Source organism: Lathyrus oleraceus, chromosome 2, assembly GCF_024323335.1.
Source record: "Lathyrus oleraceus cultivar Zhongwan6 chromosome 2, CAAS_Psat_ZW6_1.0, whole genome shotgun sequence".
Classification (NCBI taxonomy): Eukaryota; Viridiplantae; Streptophyta; class Magnoliopsida; order Fabales; family Fabaceae; genus Lathyrus; species Lathyrus oleraceus.
The window spans coordinates 455,480,525-455,498,508 of record NC_066580.1 but is presented as its reverse complement, the minus strand read 5'-3'; the positions used below and the strand labels follow the sequence as shown (position 1 = coordinate 455,498,508).

The window sequence follows — 17,984 nt, the reverse complement described above, 5'->3', positions numbered from 1 at the left end:
GGACTGATAAGGCTCACAATGAATGAATAGGGTTTGTCAAAGCACAAGAGGACTGATAAGGAAAACAATGAATGATTAGGGTTGACCTAAGCACAAGAGGACTAATAAGGCAAACAATGGATGATTGATTGATTAGGATTCAAATATTTGACCATAAGAGAATTAATCTAAAGGATGTCTGAATGTCAAGGAGAGTATGATTAGTGATCCAAAGAGAAAAGAGTGATTGATATGCTTGAAGAATACCTTGTCAATTACTTGATTTGACTTACACTAAGTCTATGAACTAAGGCGAATACCTTGGATAGTTGGGTCATTCGTCTCGTACCCAAGGATGCTCTAGACAAGTTAAGGAATGCTCATACTCATCATTCTTCGTTACTTAAGGCTCATGGCATGTAACTCTTATGAGGATTAACAAGTGGCTGATAGGAGATTCTGATTATTGATTCTGATAATGCGGCATTGAAGAAAAGACATGAAAGTCATTTGATTCGAATTGTGCTAAAGTCTATGAATAAAGATGAATACAATGAGCAACTAGATCATTCGCCCCGTACCCAAACATATTCAGAATGAGGATATGAATGATCCACTCTCACCCCTTCTCTATTGCTTAAGATTCATGGCACACAACTTGAATCATAATTGACAAGTGTTGAGACACCTTTGATGTGCTTGAACCGTAGTCCAGTCTATCTGCAATATAAATGCCTTGTACTGACTTTAATGTCTTGAACTTGGATTTGTATCTTGAGGACTTGAGCTCTTAAGGTCCAGTACAGCTTGAACACAAAGGACTTGCCCTATCAAGTGATCAAGGGTCTTTTGATCACTTGAATGAGCTTGGGGAATTGATCAAAATGCAAAGGATTTGGTTGATCAAAGTAAACTTTGATCAACACAACCAATGGAGAAAAGATCAATTGAATCTAATGAATGGATTACTCAGTCAAACTAAATCAACTGATTCTAAGCAAAACCCTAAACTAGGGGAACATGCAATAGTTGCGGTATAATCAATCAAATAAGAAAATTCACATGAGAATCAAATGATTAAAATGATCAATTAAACCTAAACAAACCCTAAGCTAAGAGAGCATGCTAATCAGGAGATCCCAAACCCTAGGGGAAAAATGATCCATATGCATAAAATTTGATTAATGGAATTAATAAACAAGATTATTTAGAATTAATTAAAACTAACTAATTAGTTAAAAGTAATACATGAATACATGATGAAAAATTAAGCTAAGTTTAATCAACTTAAATCTAAAATTTCTAATGATTACGATTAACCTATCAATCACAATTAAAAAATTAATCCAATTAACAAATTAATTATAATTAACAAATTAATCCATCCAATTAACAAATTAATCATAATTATTACAATTACGATTATCCTAATTGTTTCTAACTATCACATGATAGAAAAATTAAGACTAATCTAGCATTAATTGCTATAAGCACAGAAACTGAAACTTAAATCCGAAATTAAATTAAAATCGATCAATTTAACTAGATTAAATGGAATTAATTAATATGAACATGAAGGAGGGAGTGCATGCCCATGGTAGAGGCGTGTGCAATGAAACAACACCGTTTGGGCCTTAGGACCAAACCCAATACAATGCTACAAAAAACAAGGAAATGCGTTCACATAGTTGAAACCAAAAGGAAAAAGAAAATCGATTATGTAGAAAAGATGAAACAACAACGCGATTTCAGAATTCACGGATTCGGCATCGTGTTTTGGAATTTAATAACATCATCGCGTTTTCAACCTCAACAGCGTCTTGTTTTCATAACAATTAGCATCGCATTTTCAGAGTTCATCATCGCATTCTTCAACCTTCTTTGCATTCATGGATTGCGATTCCATTAATTCAACTACATTCAGGGAATCGCGGTCATGGACATCATTTTAATTCAACGATTCAAAGCTTCAATTCAGGAATTCAAATTGTGTCCAACAATAATTATCGAAATTGCAACGGTGTCGATGCGAAATCGAAACAAATTTCGGATTGAAGCTAGAAGAAGGAAGACTCACCGGTTCAGATATTGATCTCTCTGTACGCTTCTTATGTTGCATATCGTTGCGTCGTTTGCGAGTTGTGATGTTATTATTTGAGATTTCAGGAGTTTTTATTAGAGTTAAGGGTATTTTAATAATTTAATAAATAATTGAAATATAGAGTATTGAGAATGGAGAAATAAAATAGAAATTATTTAATTTAGAAAGAATTAAATTTTTTAATTATTTAGAAATAATTAGAAAAATTATTAGATTAAATAAAAAAAAATATTTTTTGGTTATTATATAATTTAAATTTTTATTGAATAATTATTTAGTGGCAATTTATTTAAATAAAATAATTATTTTAATTAAAATCAAATTAGCGTGGGTGGAAACAACTTAGAACTTTGGCTTACATATAAGTTAATGAGAGGGCTTCAGGGTATGGAAAAAATATCTTCGGGAAAAGTGGGTGATCGTGAAATATGGGTTTTAGAATAGAGTTTTAGGAGCAACTACGAAGAAAATAAAGAAATTTGTCAAAGCTTCAAATTCTGAGATAAGGGGGATTTTTTTTTTACTTCTGGGTGGCCTTAAGCAGTCAAGATAATGAGAAGTCCTTACTCTCCTCTCTCTATATTTCGTATTATATGACATTTGTCCTTATTGATGACTCAAAGGGTTTGGCCAAAACCCCTAAGGTCATTGATTGATGTTTTACTTTATAATTTTATTGTTAAAATGAAATTACGTATGAATGTATGATTTTTGTGATGCCCTTTTTGCGATTTTCTATTAATTTGTGAGTTGTATGATTATTGTGATATGGTTGTTATGATTTCTGGACTTTTGGGATTTCTGTAAAATTTGAGAATTATATTGTGTTAATTACAATTAAATTCTGTTTTTACCCTTCCAAAACTAACAGAATTTATTTGTAGAGTCACTTTAGTTGTATTTTAGTGTTGTATCATTTTATTCTCTCAATCTATAAATACTCTTGTAATATTCCCAATTCAGAATTAATGCCAAAAATTACTATCATCCAATTTTACTCTATTCTCTCTAATTCTCTCTCAACTTCATCTTCCCCGATTTTCTTTTCTTCCACCATTGTCAAACCTTCAATTTGAGTTTTATGTTCTAACATTTGGCATCAAGAGCCTTGGTTATCGATCCTAATCCGCTGCAACAATGGCAACCGTTTCCAATGATCGAATTCCCACCAATCTCCCGATTCTTGATTCGAAGAACTATGATAAATGGGCGAAACAAATGAGGGTTTTGTTTGGTTATCAATAGGTGATTGAGATTGTCGTCAATGGAGTTACACAATTAGGGGCAGAGGCTACCGACATTCAAAGAGCTACACACAAAGAAGAGAAGAAGAAGGATTACAAAGCCATATTCTTGATTCATTCGTGTGTTGATAACGACAATTTCGAGAAGGTTGGCGATTGTGAATCGGCGAAGCAAGCATGGGAAATCTTGGAGAAAGCATATGACGGTGCCGTCAAAGCGAAGGTTGTAAGGTTACAAACTTACAAGCGACAATTCGAGTTAACACAAATGGAAGACAAAGAAACGATCAACGACTACATTATGCGCATTACCCACTTAGTTAATCAAATCAAATCTTGTGGCGAAACGATTCTTGAGCATAATGTTGTATCGAAAGTATTGCGTTCGTTAACGTCGCGTTTCGACAACATAGTTGTGGCTATTGAAGAATCAAAGGATCTAAGAACTTTGAGCAAGGATGAATTGCAAAGTTCGTTAGAGGCACATGAACAAAGGATGGATGAGAGAGGCGCCGACAAAGCCAAAGCGGAGATTGCTTTGCAAGCGCGTTTCAATGAGAAGAATAAGAGGTCGAAAGGAAAATTTGCGGCAAGAGGTAAATCAAATTTTCTGAATTTTGGTTCAAACGATTCGTAAAATTCAAAGCATTCGACGAGTGAAAAGGGTGAAATTAGCTCCAAGGATAGTGGTCATAGCAATGGTTTTAAGAAGCGTGATGTGAGTAAGGTGCAATGCTACAAGTGCATAAAGTTTGGACACTTTGCAAATTCGTGTCGTGGTAAATAGAATGAGAATCACAATAATGAAGCCAAGGTTGCTAGGGAATAGGTAGATGATGAGGACACACTTCTAGTAATGACCACGGAGGAGTTATGACATTACGGATGTTCCGGGCAGCAGCTACAGTAGTGACAGTTTGCGGGACAGTAGCTGTACCGTTCCGGAAAATAGCGAGAAAATGCATTCGGATCGAAATGCATTGGTTACCGTTCGTGATGGAGTCCAAGGGAGAGAGGAGTGGTACTTGGATTCCGGTTGTTCAACACATATGACGGGTCGAAAAGATTGATTTGTGCAAATCAATCAAGCGGCGAAAAGTAAAGTCAAATTTGCCGACGACACCACTTTAAGCGTCGAAGGGGTAGGAGATGTTTTGATCGGAAAAATGAATGGTGGACATTCAAGGATCAAAGATGTCTTGTATATACCGGGAATTAAGTGTAATCTTTTAAGCATTGGCCAATTACTTGAAAGAGGATACAAAATTCGGTTGGAGGACAAGATTTTACGCGTTTTGGATTCAAATGGTGTGTTGATTCTAAAAGCGTCGATGGCTGCTGTAACACCCCTCTTTCTACCCCAAAATACTTAACATATAATGAGAGTAAATAAGCACGCATATAAACAAAAGGGCATCACATCGACGCTTTCAAAAACTAAAAGCTTTCAAAAACCAACATCATTCATCATCAATATACAATACACCTGGTCATTTAAAATAACACATCTCACTTATCATGAATATTCAAGCATATGCGTTCGCAGCGGAAAATAATGAATACTCATGTATTTCATAAAATGATCCATGTCCCATACCATGATCATCTCTCAATAATCACCTCAAGGTAAAATAAAACAAGTAATAACATAATGCATATCCAAATAAGATACGAGTTCAATACTACTAATATGCCCCGTGTTACATGACCAGAGCATTGACTCATTACCTAGTCTTCAAACTAAAATACGGAAACTCTCCGGCTAATCTCGAGCGAGCTACCGTCCACTCACTTCAGCAATACTACTCTGGTGTATCTACACGATACCCATGTAAAGGTAACATTCAAACAGAAAGGGTGAGAATTCAAATCATTATGAAGAAGTATAATAAGGCACAATCATTAAATCAACAATTAAAGGAATTCATCACACTTCGTATAACCATGTAAATAATATTAATCAACATTTATTTCACATGTTTCAAACATCCATCAAAATTCAAGAAGTATAATATTTGAATCCAATATTATATATTCACAACTACAACTATCACATAATCACATATTTTTCCAAGTTATGCATCCAAACATCACCAAATTCAATTACTAGATTTCATACACACCTCACAATCACATCCATGCACACATTCAATTATCACATGACTCTAATGTGACTCAATGCAAGACATGTGACTCTATGCATGCGGCACCTCAATGTGAACCCAACGTTTCACCGCTTTCCGATTCAATATCTAGAATCCAAGTCACGCTTCCGATTCGGACAAGATCAAAGCCTACTACCACGCCTATTTCCAATTAAGGATCAACGTGTGCTCGTTTACTACGCCTATTTCCAATTAAGGATCAACGTATGCTACCATGTGAACCCACAGTTTCACCGCTTCCACTATGAAGCCGACCATGCCATGAATGAATGTACAAATACCAACACATATGCAATTAAGATCATCTCTACCATCTTAACATTCCACATATCACCATAATTCAACTCTATGAATTATCCACCAATGATACATATACACATTCATAACAGTATATCATTCACAAATATAAGCTAATTATCAAATACGTACAATTAGATTGCATTGCAAAACGAATACAACTTTTAAAATCTCAATTTTTCATTTTTCAACAGTGGTAACCGGTTAACGCTCGGTGAGTAATCGGTTACTGTAAAACAGAATTAACAGATTTTTTGAGCAAGTAACCGGTTAACGCTCGGTGAGTAACCGGTTACTGTAAAACAGAATTAACAGATTTTTAAGCAAGTAACCGATTAACGCTCAGTGAGTAGCCGGTTACTGTAAAACAGAATCAGATTTTTTTTTGCGTTTTTCATCGTTGGAGGACTTTCGGACCTCCGATTTCGATTCCGTAAAAAGCCACACGTTCAGAAAATTATAACTCATACAATATCCTAATTATATAACGTTAATTTTCAGTTTTAACACAATTAAATCACTACAATCAAGGGTACTCATCAAACCTAACAATTCCAAACAACCATACAAAATTAGGAATTTTAACCTAAACATGCTTCTACCCATTGACCCAATCATACTAACCCATAATAATAAGGATTCCCCCCTTACCTCTTCAATTTTCTGGAAACCCTAGCTCCTCTCTTGGTCTTCCCCTCTTCTCCTTACTTTTCCTCTTCTCTTTCTCTATTGCCTCAAATGATCAAATGAATCTTAATTCTCACTCTCCTACCTCTTATATATAGTATTATATTTGGGCTTAAAGAGTGATATCTCCAATTTAATTAATAGGCCCAATAAGACCTAATATTTAAATATCTCTAATTAGTTCAAATAATTAAACCAACTCAATTGCACACCAATTTAATTAATTCAATTATTCATTATATCTCACATCAACTAAATAATTAATTAACACACCAAATCAATTAATATAATCAATTATTATACTACCTAACAACCAATTAATTACTTAACACTCCAAATAATTTAAATAAATTATATTAATAATAATATCAGAAATAATTACTAAAATTGGGTTGTTACAACTCTCCCCCACTTAAAAGATTTCTGGCCTCGAAAATTACCTCACACGAACAACTCCAGATACAATTACTTCATCTTATCCTCGAGTTCCCAAGTAATATTGCCATTGGAGACTCCGCCCCATATCACTTTCACCAAAGCAATCTCCTTACCACGAAGCTTCTTCATTTCTCGATCTTCAATTCGCATAGGTGATGTATCAACCGTCAAATTATCCCTCACTTGAACATCATCTAATGGAACAACATGCGATGGATCCGCAATGTACCTCCTCAATTGAGACACATGGAACACATCATGAAGATTAGAAAGTGATGGTGGTAATGCAATCCGATATGCCACTTCACCTACCCTCTCGGAAATCTAATAAGGACCAATGAAACGCGGCGTCAACTTACGCGACTTCAAAGCCCTACCAACACCCGTTATTGGCGTAACTCGAAGAAACACATGCTCATCTTTCTCAAACTTAAGATCCTTCCTCCTCTTATCATGATAACTCTTTTGACGACTTTGAGAAGCCTTCATCTTCTCTTGAATCATCTTAATCTTATCTGTAGTCTCTTGAATCAACTCGGGTCCAACCACAACACTCTCTCCCGATTCGTACCAACATAAAGGAGTTCTACACCTTCTACCATAAAGAGCCTCAAAAGGTGCCATTCCAATACTCGAATGGAAACTGATACGTAAACTCGATCAAAGGCAAGAAACTATCCCAATTTCCTCCTTGTTCCAAAACACAAGACCTCAAAAGATCTTCAAGTGCCTGAATAGTCCTCTCCGTTTGACCATCAGTTTGCGGATGATACGCCGAACTCAAACGCAATTTCGTACCCAAAGCACTTTGCAAACCTTCCCAAAATATCGAAGTGAACCTCGGATCTCTATCCGAAATAATGCTCGACGGAATACCATGTAAACACATAATCCTTTCGATGAACAACTTAGCAAGTCTCTCCATCGAATAATCCATCCTCATCGGAATAAAATGAGCACATTTCGTCAACCTGTCCCCAACGACCCAAATCGCCTCACAATTACTTGATGTTCTCGGTAAACCCGAAACAAAATCCATAGAGATACTATCCCACTTCCACTCGGGAATAGATAACGGTTGCATCAAACCAGACGACTTTTGATGTTCAATCTTTGACTTTTGACAAGTCAAACATGAATACACAAATTCCGCTATATCCTTCTTCATACCTTGCCACCAAAACATCTTCCTCAAGTCTTGATACATTTTAGTAGCACCAGGATGAATACTCAGACCACTTCTATGCCCTTCCTCAAGAATCCTCTTTCTCAAATCCGCAACATCCGGAACACAAACTCGATCACGACACCTCATGATACCATTATCATCAATCCGAAAGTCACCACCTTTGCCTTGATTAATCAATGTCATAACATCGACTAATTTCAAATCTGATTTCTGACCTTCTCTAATCTCGTCAAGAATGCCACACGTAAGCTTCAACATACCAAGCTTAACACACGAAGGCGTCGCTTCACAAACCAAACTCAAATCTCTAAATTGTTCCAACAATTCAAACTCTCGAATCATCAATGTAGACATGTGCAATGACTTCCTACTCAATGCATCGGCTACAACATTCGCCTTTCCAGGATGATAATTCAAACCAAAATCATAATCTTTCAAGAATTCCAACTATCTCTTTTGCCTCATATTCAATTCTTTCTGATCGAACAAGTACTTCAAACTCTTGTGATCATTAAACACATCAAATCTCGATCCAAACTGAAATTCTGGTATAGTCAGAGTTCAGATGTTCTACACGAAGTCATGACATCTGATCCAACATTGTTACTAATACAACAAGACAGTTATAATAATTAAAATCCAGTACTGATATGCACTCAGTCACAGATGTTTAGACATCTGATAATATACCAACATGGAAATAAGAACATCCAGTTTTGTCCATCTAGTGCACACACACAGTAGAAATCAACCATAGCCCTTATGATTATTGATCCTGTCCAGTTCTAAGCAGGATGTCTCAACATTGTTTTGAACATCATCTGTCACAACATTACAGATGGATAAACCGTAACAGACTAACCAGTCTATCAGTAACAGCAGTCAATAATGAATGTCATAACATTCTGTTTTGCAATCAGACTGCAGGCTGTGTGTCAAGTCTGTTCTTCCCTTCATAAACAAACTAGAAACAGACTGAATTATAACAGATAAATTACAGAGTGCAGAAGGTAAAAACACCAGTAATTGTTAACCCAGTTCGGTACAACTTTACCTACTCTGGGGGCATACCAAGCCAGGAAGAAGATCTACTATTAGCAGTATTAATTCAGAGTTAAACTCCCCCGTTTACAACTCCTCACTTAATCCCTACCCAATGCAATCTATACCTAGGAACTCCTAGATAGAAACCTCCAGTTTCCATTCCTATCACTACAATTACCATGTAATGTCAAAACATCTTGAACATGCTTCACAGCTTCGTTCAAGAACATAATCACTCTTGCCTACAGGCTTTGAGTTACAACTAATCTCATGCTTTCAAGCACTGAGAAACACTTGGTAAGCTTCCCACAAGTTGGGAGGTTTACCTCACAAACACACCTCTAATTTTTACATTGTTTGAGACTTACAAAACCTAGGTTACAATCTCCTATTTATAACCTAACCACCCAACTGGATTTGGGCCTTCAAAAATCGCAGCAAATCTTCTTCTTTGCTGTTACAGAGCTGGCAGAAATCTTCTGCTACAATCAAGATCTTCAATCAATCTTTTAGTTCCTAAAATATCTTCATATTTAGAAACTGTATATTCACCAATATATTCACCAAATCTTCTGATTGAATCTTCAAGATCTTCACATAGGAGATAGGATATTCACCAGATCTCCTAATTAATCACAAACCAAACCAGAATTAACTGATTCAGTTTGATACACATGTGAGACGTCACAGTCCCGATGTCGTGACATCTTACATGACATGTTGGTCCAGATGTTGAATTTCTTCAACCCAACATATTAAAACAACAGAGGTGAGTACATTATTTGTTTTACAAAATTAATGCCAATCTTAGGGTACTAACAATCTCCCCCTTTGGAAAATTTTAGCTAAAACAAATAACCCAATATGGGTCTGCACTTCCTCTTTGTCCTTGACAACCCCAATGCCACCACCACTGTTGGTGTACATGAGGAAGAAGATGTACAAGGATCAGCTCCACCACAGCCCTTCCCCTCAGCAGTAGGGCTTCCTGAAGATTATGTAATGCTGAGTACATATATAATGTAACTCAGATCACAAGACACAACTGTCTTCTTAACTCAGATCACAAGACACAACTGATATACCCAGTTAGTAACTTTTGTGTCTGAATCCATCTTCTCCTTGCTACCAGATATTGCTTGCTTCTGGTGCATCTTCAGGACAATGTTTCTCTCCCCTTTTTTAGCTAAACATTTATATATAACACCTTCACAAGACCAGATCCAGGAGCAGTATGCCCAAATCTTAACAAACGCCATGGTTTAGAGGGAATGGAATGTCGCTCTTGTGAGAAGAGGAGTGCTGAAACATCCTTTAAATAGGCCAGACCATGCTTAGGAATTAACGGTAGGAGTAAATGCTTGGTCAAGATTCATAAATATTTGCTGAGAATCAGTCAGAGAATCACCACCAATATCCCAGACAATCTTTGAATACCTTTTACAGCTCTTGACTGTTTCCAGAAACAGCAGTTCCAAGATTATTCCCTAAATGCTTTCAGACACCTTACAGGCTATGTCTTAACATTTGATACTGCTTTTGTCTGCGTTCTCCATATATTCTCCCTGTCACCATTCCCTAAGACCACTTCTTACCTCCAATGATAGCTTGACATCTGGCACCACACATCCACATGTCCTTATACAACTTCCAGCAGGAACAAAGGATATCTTCTGTTAAGACATCACATCTGACATCTTGTGAACACTCTGTCCTTTTTGTTCACAAGGTAAACTATCAGCAGTTAAACCATTTAACAATAGTTTAAACAGCAGAAGCAAAATAACAATTACCAGCTATGGCTACTAGTAATACACATGTGCACAAGGGTACTTCTCCTCCCCCTAAATCTGTGCAACAAACAACAGAATTACTAGTTATGGATGCAACTAGTAAGACACACAAATCTGCTCAATGCACAAGGGTGCTTCTTCTCCCCCTAAATCTGTGCATATATTAATTAACAGCTACTGTAGCTCCAGCACTTGTACCATCCAGAATGTCATACTGACATCTGCTTCCATATTCCCTTATGACTGTGGGTTTCAGAAGGAAATAACAATATTGTCCAAGGCAATGTCATGACATCTGGTCAGACATTCTTCTGCTCACTCAGCCTTGACAACTACCACAACATCTCACTAACTAACAGGGTTCCATACCTTGTTAACTGAGAAAACATAGACCACAAGCTTGATGATTACTTGCAGTGCAAAGACAGAACTCCCCCTGTTATGAACAACCAATTCTCATTTTGAAACATGGAGATCACATATGAACATATCCAACACTCCAAGGTTGGACCTTTACAGACTTCCTGATTCAAGAGAACTCAGACCACTTGATGAATGGAAAACATAAGACGCATCTTCATGTCTTCAAGAGCACACCCTCTGTTCAACCCTCTTGGCTGAACACATCCACACTCTGTGTCAATCTCTCTTCTAACCAGAACAGAAACCCAATTCCCAACAACACCATCTGAAAATTTTCAGAAATCACTGAGTCATTTGCTTGAACCCAGACAAAAATTGGGACATATACATTCTCATCCCATTACAAGAGATAATCTTCCATAGATAGCTCAAAACTCCTTCCACACGCTCCAAGAGATGAAAGGAAACACCTCATTATGTCTTCAACTTACTACTTTTCTGCTCAAAGTAATTTGTCTCAGACCTTCCTCAAGAAAAATCAGCTACCATAAGTTGATTGTCTTGAACCTTCGAACTCACTTCTGAGATATACCAAATGCTACTGGTTGATTACCTCCTTCATGAATCCTCATATGAAAAAGTCAAATGCCATTCTTTGACCTCTCCACGTTTATCAGACTTCTCCCAGAGATATTCTGACCTTCCAAGTGAGACTATACCTTCAAGCTTCTTGAAGTATCCAATCTACAACCCAGTAGACCCTTCTATCTCAAGTTGATGTGCCACTTCACCAACTAAGATTCTGATGTTGAACCAAATGTCATAACCTTGTGTTTTGACATCTAGCTGTTGAATTAAGCTCCTTCTTCTGCCACTTGAAAGAACATCCTCCCTTCACAGAACAAGAGTTCAATGTTCTCATAGACTTGATTGTGGAACCAAGTTTGAGTAAACAACCTCCATCCTGCATGTTTGCAGTTAAGTCATCCAAGCTCATACCTTGATAAATCCCTGCTTCTTCTCCAAAGACCTCAGACACTCTGATGCATGAGTCTTTAGAAGGACCAGTTAGAAACTGTCCCTTCAGCTATACCAAGGATTCCACTTCCTAAGGCAAAGTTGTTTCCATGATGTCAAGAATGCTGCCACTTATTCTTAACTCCACAGTGTGCATAAGCCAATGCACTTCCATACCTAGATCAGAAGTAAACTGATCCAAGTAACCACCATCAGGATTATGATGTTTTCTTCTTCTTGTACACGTCAAGGCTGAACATGTTTCTTGCCAGGAAACCTTTTCAGAGATCATATGCTTTTGCTGCCACCAAAGTGATAGATCATAAAACAGTGTACTATCCTTCCTGTGATTCTGCACAGGATCTTGAAGATGAGATGTTCCAACATCTTTTAAAACATCAGTTATCTTGAGCTCCAAGGATAATCAATTAAATACTTGTACTTGACATAAGTAGACATTGATCTTAAATCCTTTCCCAATATTCCTTTCAGATATTTCTACCATAAGAATACTTTGAAAATACTCTTCTAGTGTTAAACATCTTCTACTTGCAAGTACCTCAACAGTTTTGACAATCTTCCCAGATTAAATTCACCCTTAGGAATGAGAGAGATGAATTCTTCCTTGCAAATGTGTCACACAACCACCAGAACCCTTGTGACACAGGTCAACAGCCAACTAGACCCTAGGCTGACCAATACGTGAGGAGGTTAACCAAAACTCCCCCTCAAATTAACAATCATGGAAACTCCACACCAATATCCATGCATTGTACCCAACCGTCTCAACATGACATACATCACCCTTATTGGTGGCAACCAACTCTCTGAGTTAAACCTCTACATACTCCAATCACACCAATCAGACTCCAGCTGACCATAAGTGCTGATGAAGGACAACAATACTCGTCAATAGTAGACATGCATTGCCAGAGCATACTATATCAACCAATCTCTGAATCTTAATATTCTCACTCCTTGAAAGAACTGCCACTTCTGAGCGTGGTGTTTGAATTACAAGATTCATGGTCCTAATCCTCTTAAATGATATAGCAATCAGGTTGCCCCATTATTGACTTCTAACATCCAGGGGACATGTCTTCCAACACAACATAGTACTTCCAGGAGCAACTATCCAAGACAGACAGCATGAGGTTGCACAATGTCACATTTCAACCAGCTCCACTTCTAGATATCAAACTTCTAAAAGTGACCTTCTTGAGCATACTCATAGTTGACCCTACCCTTGTCAACTTAGCTCCCACAGATGTCTCCTCTTCCAGGTCAGGAGTAGGTTCCAAACACAAGTATCCCTTTGTTTGACACCTAAAAACATCTGCTCTTCAACCAGTAGCTGCATACTTGTTGAACAACATGTTCTAACATCGCCTAGAACATTAGTTCCACCTCCTTGGAACAAATCCTCCTTGAAAGTCTTCAAGGTCTTCATATACACTACTCAAGAGAGTAAAAGAATCAGTGATCAGGTGATTCTTACCATCCTGAAGTGAGAACATCATCATGAGTGGACTTGAGGAGACTCAAGTATCTTTGACATCTTCAGTAGATTATGATGAAATCTTGAACACAGCAGCCTTTCATCCACATGAGGGGAAACTACATCAGAGTTTGAGTTTTTCCAGGTATTATGCAGCGGAAATCATAATACAACTCAACCTATGACCACACACTTCACTAGATCAGCCTCCAAGAACATACCAAGTTTGAATATGTTTCAATACTAGCACAGCTGTTCCACATAAGGGCCAATTGCCAACCTCCAGAGACAGGTACACATAGTTCCTGTCATGAATAGTCCAACCACCTACTTCAAGGGACCATTCATGGGAATCACAGAACCTTCCACAGGTTCCAACAACAGTACTGACATAACTTCTTGCAAGATACCAGAAAGTATCACCCATGGATCTCATCCAGGAACAGAACAGGATGCCTGCTCTGATACCAATTGAAATTTTGGTATAGTCAGAGTTCAGATGTTCTACACGAAGTCATGACATCTGATCCAACATTATTACTAATACAGCAAGACAATTATAATAATTAAAATCCAGTACTGATATGCACTCAGTCACAGATGTTTAGACATCTGATAATATACCAACATGGAAATAAGAACATCCAGTTTTGTCCATCTAGTGCACACACACAGTAGAAATCAACCATAGCCCTTATGATTATTGATCCTGTCCAGTTCTAAGCAGGATGTCTCAACATTGTTTTGAACATCATCTGTCACAACATTACAGATGGATAAACTGTAACAGACTAACCAGTCTATCAGTAACAACAGTCAATAATGAATGTCATAACATTCTGTTTTGCAATCAGACTGCAGGCTATGTGTCAAGTCTGTTCTTCCCTTCATAAACAGACTAGAAACAGACTGAATTATAACAGATAAATTACAGAGTGCAGAAGGTAAAAACACCAGTAATTGTTAACCCAGTGCAGTACAACTTTACCTACTCTGGGGGCATACCAAGCCAGGAAGAAGATCCACTATTAGCAGTATTAGTTCAGAGTTAAACTCCCCCGTTTACAACTCCTCACTTAATCCCTACCCAATGTAATCTATACCTAGGAACTCCTAGATAGAAACCTCCAGTTTCCATTCCTATCACTACAATTACCATGTAATGTCAAAACATCTTGAACATGCTTCACAGCTTCGTTCAAGAACATAATCACTCTTGCCTACAGGCTTTGAGTTACAACTAATCTCATGCTTTCAAGCACTAAGAAACACTTGGTAACCTTCCCACAGGTTGGGAGGTTTACCTCACAAACACACCTCTAATTTTTACATTGTTTGAGGCTTACAAAACCTAGGTTATAATCTCCTATTTATAACCTAACCACTCAACTGGATTTGGGCCTTCAAAAATCGCAGCAAATCTTCTTCTTTGCTGTTACAGAGCTGGCAGAAATCTTCTGCTACAATCAAGATCTTCAATCAATCTTTTAGTTCCTAAAATATCTTCATATTTAGAAACTGTATATTCACCAATATATTCACTAAATCTTCTGATTGAATCTTCAAGATCTTCACATAGGAGATAGGATATTCACCAGATCTCCTAATTAATCACAAACCAAACCAGAATTAACTGATTCAGTTTGATACACATGTGAGATGTCACAGTCCCGATGTCGTGACATCTTACATGACATGTTGGTCCATATGTTGAATTTCTTCAACCCAACATATTAAAACAACAGAGGTGAGTACATTATTTGTTTTACAAAATTAATGTCAATCTTAAGGTTCTAACACAAACAAATAATGTCTCCAAAGCTTCAACACAAACACAATGGCGGCCAAGTCTAAATCATGCGTCGGATAATTCCTCTCATGAACTTTAAGTTGCCTGGAAGCATAAGCTACCACTTGTCCTTTTTGCATCAAAACACCTCCCAAACCCAACAAATAAGCATCACAATACACAACGAAAGATTCTAACGGATCCGGTAAAATTAAAATAGGAGTCGTAGTCAATCTTCTCTTAAGCTCTTGAAAATTCGCTTCACACTGCGAAGTCCAAATGAAAGCTTGACCTTTCCTAGTCAACTGCGTCAATGGTAACGACAACTTAGAAAATCCTTCAATGAACTTCCTATAATGACCAGCCAAACCAAGGAAACTTCTAATTCCAGCAACAGACTTAAGAGCTTCCCATTGAGATACAGCTTCAATCTTCGTAGGATCCACAGAAATACCACCACTCGAAATCACATGTCCAAGAAAACTTACTTCACTCAACCAAAATTCACATTTGGAGAGTTTAGCAAACAACTTCCTCCCTTTCAACACCGATAACACAACCTTCAAATGCTCGGCATGATCCTCTTTACTCTTGGAATAAATCAATATATCGTCGATGAACACAACAACAAACTTATCCAGATAATCATGAAAAATTCTATTCATATACTCCATAAATACACCAGGTGCATTAGTCACACCAAAAGGCATCACGGGGTACTCGTAGTGACCGTACCTTATCCGAAAAGCAGTCTTTTGAATATCCTCAGCCTTTACACGAATCTGATGATACCCAGACCTCAAATCAATCTTGCTAAACACACAAGCTCCAACCAGCTGATCCATCAGATCGTCAATCCTCGGAAGTGGATACTTGTTCTTAATCGTCACTTTATTCAGTTGTCTATAGTCAACACATAATCTCATAGAACCTTCTTTCTTCTTGACCAACAGAACAGGTGCACCCCACGACGACACACTAGGACGAATAAACCTCTTCTCAAGCAAGTCTTCAAGTTGACTCTTCAACTCTTTCAACTCAGAAGCAGACATTCTATAGGGAGCCATCGATACAGGACTAGTTTCAGGAACTAAATCAATCGAAAACTCAACCTCACGTTCCGGCGGTGAATCACTTATATCTTCAGGAAATACCTCCGCAAACTCACAAACTATTGGCAATTCTTCAATCGTCCTCTTCTCACGGATATCCAAAGTTTCCAACAACATAAACAACTCGGTATCACCTTGCACCGATTCATCAACTTGCTTAGTAGACACCAACCAATCTTCCTTAGCACCAACCTCAGGAAAATAATCGTCTTCTCAAAACAGTTTATATACACCCGATTAAATTCTAACAAACACCATCCTCGAATCTGACCTCTCTTCGGGTTCAGGAAAAGCACAACATTCTCAAAACAGGTTAACTGGCCAACACTGCACTCTTGCATGCAACAACATAATGTCAAAGCTCGATACAATTGGAACATCCGAGAGAAGCAGACGCTTCTCCCCCACTTATTTCATTCCCAACCTGCCAATGGAAAATAAAACAAGCATCGACAGTGTTCTCACACACATGTCGCATACTAGGGAACAAACATAATTAAACAACCTGGCCGGACGGACCGACCTGCTCTGATACCACTAATGTAACACCCCTTTTTCTACCCCAAAATACTTAACATATAATCAGAGTAAATAAGCACGCATATAAACAAAAGGGCGTCACATCGACGTTTTCAAAAACTAAAAGCTTTCAAAAACCAACATCATTCATCATCAATATACAATACACCTGGTCATTTAAAATAACACATCTCACTTATCATGAATATTCAAGCATATGCGTTCGCAGCGGAAAATAATGAATACTCATGTATTTCATAAAAGGATCCATGTCCCATACCATGATCATCTCTCAATAATCACCTCAAGGTAAAATAAAACAAGTAATAACATAATGCATATCCAAATAAGATACGAGTTCAATACTACTAATCTACCCCGTGTTACATGACCAGAGCATTGACTCATTACCTAGTCTTCAAACTAAAATATGGAAACTCTCCGGCTAATCTCGAGCGAGCTACCGTCCACTCACTTCAGCAATACTACTATGGAGTATCTGCACGATACCCATGTAAAGGTAACATTCAAACAGAAAGGGTGAGAATTCAAATCATTATGAAGAAGTATAATAAGGCACAATGATTAAATCAACAATTAAAGAAATTCATCACACTTCGTATAACCATGTAAATAATATTAATCAACATTTATTTCACATCTTTCAAACATCCATCAAAATTCAAGAAGTATAATATTCGAATCCAATATTATATTCACAAATATACACACAACTACAACTATCACAT

At 37.3% G+C, this 17,984-nt stretch overlaps 1 long non-coding RNA gene across 1 annotated transcript; it reads right to left on the bottom strand.

The window, feature by feature from the left end:
• Window positions 1-1,502: 1,502 nt before the first annotated feature.
• LOC127121536 (uncharacterized) lies at window positions 1,503-2,113 on the bottom strand. Its single transcript, XR_007803480.1, has 2 exons — window positions 2,057-2,113; window positions 1,503-1,893 (listed from the first exon to the last, which is right to left on the bottom strand). It is a non-coding gene; the product is annotated as an uncharacterized LOC127121536 (long non-coding RNA).
• Window positions 2,114-17,984: the final 15,871 nt, after the last annotated feature.